Source organism: Oncorhynchus nerka, linkage group LG8, assembly GCF_034236695.1.
Source record: "Oncorhynchus nerka isolate Pitt River linkage group LG8, Oner_Uvic_2.0, whole genome shotgun sequence".
NCBI classification, from domain to species: Eukaryota; Metazoa; Chordata; class Actinopteri; order Salmoniformes; family Salmonidae; genus Oncorhynchus; species Oncorhynchus nerka.
The window spans coordinates 25,018,960-25,021,684 of NC_088403.1; positions in this window are offsets into that span (position 1 = coordinate 25,018,960).

The following is a 2,725-nucleotide window of genomic DNA, read 5'->3' on the forward strand; positions in this document are numbered from 1 at the left end:
CAATAGTTTTTTCACCTAGTCGGCTCGGGGATTCGAACCAAGGACCTTTTGGTTACTGGCCCAACGATCTTAACCTCTAGTACTACGTCAAATGTCTGATTTATTCTCATTTGACACCTGGAAGTGTTACCTGCCTTTTCTGCCGAGACCAGGCTGGTTGAATGAAAGTTATTGAAAGCGTAAGGTAAATGCCTCATGTGTCTGTCATAGTACCACTATACAGGATATGTAGATGGCATTTCCCTCCCTCTCCATAGGGAATAGGATATGTTTTCCAGAAGAGCTGACATGCAGTGCCAGCATAACACCCACATGTTGACACTGATTTCCTCACTGCTTTCTTTGATCAGCTGTCAACAGCTGCCTGTTGGATGGATTTGAACAGTCCGGACCACTGCGATGGCAAAGCAGAATATCAAATCAAATCACATTTTATTTGTCACATGCCCCGAATACAACAGGTGTAGACCTTACTGTTAAATGCTTACTTACAAGCACTTAACCAACAAATAAGAGTTAAGAAAATGTTTACTAAATAAACTAAAGTAAAAAAAGTAACAATAAAATAACAACAACGAGGCTATATACAGAGGATGCCATCCTCCTCCTGCTATAATCTGCAACAGGGAAACGTGGAGAATTGATCCAGTAGATGGATGCATGGATCTCCTGACTCCTGTCCAGGCAGGAATTTCTTATCTAGTAGTTATTAAAAGCAGCAGAGTTATCAATTTGACAAGACGACACCTTCTAATCTTGTTGCTGTATTCACAAGTATCTGTGACGTGTCGCACACACACAAGCACCAGGGAAACATTGGCAAGCTTGTCAAATAAAACCAGTAGCCTGTAGACTACAGTAGCTTTTTTGTGTGAACTAGCCTACATTGTTTTTGGTCGGCTCCGGCTACGTTTGTGACGGCAAGCGGTACTGGAGCGTCAAGTCTAGGTCCAGAAGGCTCCTTAACAGCTTCTACCCCAAGTCATAAGATTGCTGAACAATTAATCAAATGGCTACCTGGACTATTTGCATTGACCCCCCCCTTTTTTTAATGCTAATGCTACTCACTGTTTATTATCTAAAAAATAGTCACTTTACCTCTATGTACATATTACCTCAACTAACCTGTACCCCCGCACATTGACTCGGTACCTGTACTCGTACTCAGCAACCAGCTTCAGTGTATTGTGTTGTCACTGATGTTGTTACCTGTTGATTTCAACCTCAACAACCCCAATAGCAATTTATAATTCCTTGAAAATGGGGCTTGATCAGATCATCTCTGCAACCCTGAGCCTTTTACCTCTTGGATGGTGCAGTCTGCACATAAGCAATGGCATTTGTTTGTTCCTGACGTCCTTAAGTGCTCTCTTTATTTCTCTCTCCCTCTCTCCCTCTTTTACCTTCTCTCCCCCCCCCCTCTCTCTCTCAAACACAAACTCTATCTCCTGAAGTAGAAAGTATCATCAATTTAGTAACCAATTCACTCTCAGTTCCAGGGCCTTAAGAGCACTGCAGTCTAATCCCCTCCTCTTTTTAAAAACAGAAAGGATTTCCAAACACTAGCGCAGCAGCCCATATGGATGTGAGTGCATAATCTTCCTGTGTCCTCCTTCTCACTGGCCTTAAGCCCTCCCTCCATCCCACCACTTACCACCCGTGTACAACTTGCATCTGCATGCAGCTGGGTGGAGCTGCTGTGCGGCTGTGATTCGCCAGCACATATGGTCTGTGTGGAGTTGATTACATGTGCAAGTCGAAAAGCACTTTAAGATGAAGGATACAGTATGGAGTGGGTTGCTGAAATGCAATCTTGAAAAATGGCACAGCGGTACACAGTAGGCTGCAGAGTCATATTCTCTTCCATTGTTACACTTTCCCACATTAGAATGGAAATCTACCTGAAAGTGAGGTCATTGATTTTCTAAGGTATAAGTAGACTTCGCTGAGAGGAGCCTAGACATAATTAAAAAATAAATGGAATCATTTGAAACTTAAACACGGTTGTCTAGTTTATAACTAATTGTGCACTGAAAAGTCAGCCAGCTAAATACATCTTGAAAAATGTCCCTCATTTGCTTTAAATCTATAATAGCATTTACAAATGAAAATGTTCAGGCCTACGATATGTAGCCTACAGTGTGATCTGTCATCTTGTTTAAATCCTGCTTCCTCCATTCTAAAGGATGTACCCACGGCCATGGGATTGAGCACAACCTCTATGGAGAGGGCGGTATTACATTTTCCTTGGTTTTTGGACACACTGCTACAGCTCATGCAGTAGATTTGCCACAGCTTTAAGCTGTAGTTGCAACAGGCATTAGTAAAGGCAACAGCGATACAGAGAGAGCCCAGCCCAGAGCCAGTTCCTGTCTATGCACGGGTCTCCTTTCTACAGTACTATAAACATGGGGATTAATCTATAAACCCTTCATCAGCTGCGGTTCCATGCCATCATTGAAATCTGTTTATCAGTTTGTGGTTACTGTCGACTACTATATCAGCCTTAGGCTGCAGGACAACAAGAATCCCCTGCCATGAGCACACAGGTTGCCAATGAAATTGGCAGTGAAGAATTCAATATCAAAATGTTCATATCAGCTAGTCAATTTGGCTATAGGTCAATCCAGTCCCATCCACTCTCAATTATTTGCATAAAGATATTAATCCCGCGGTTGTTCGGTTTGACAGGACCATTGGGTCAGTCCGATGGAGCAGCGGCGCG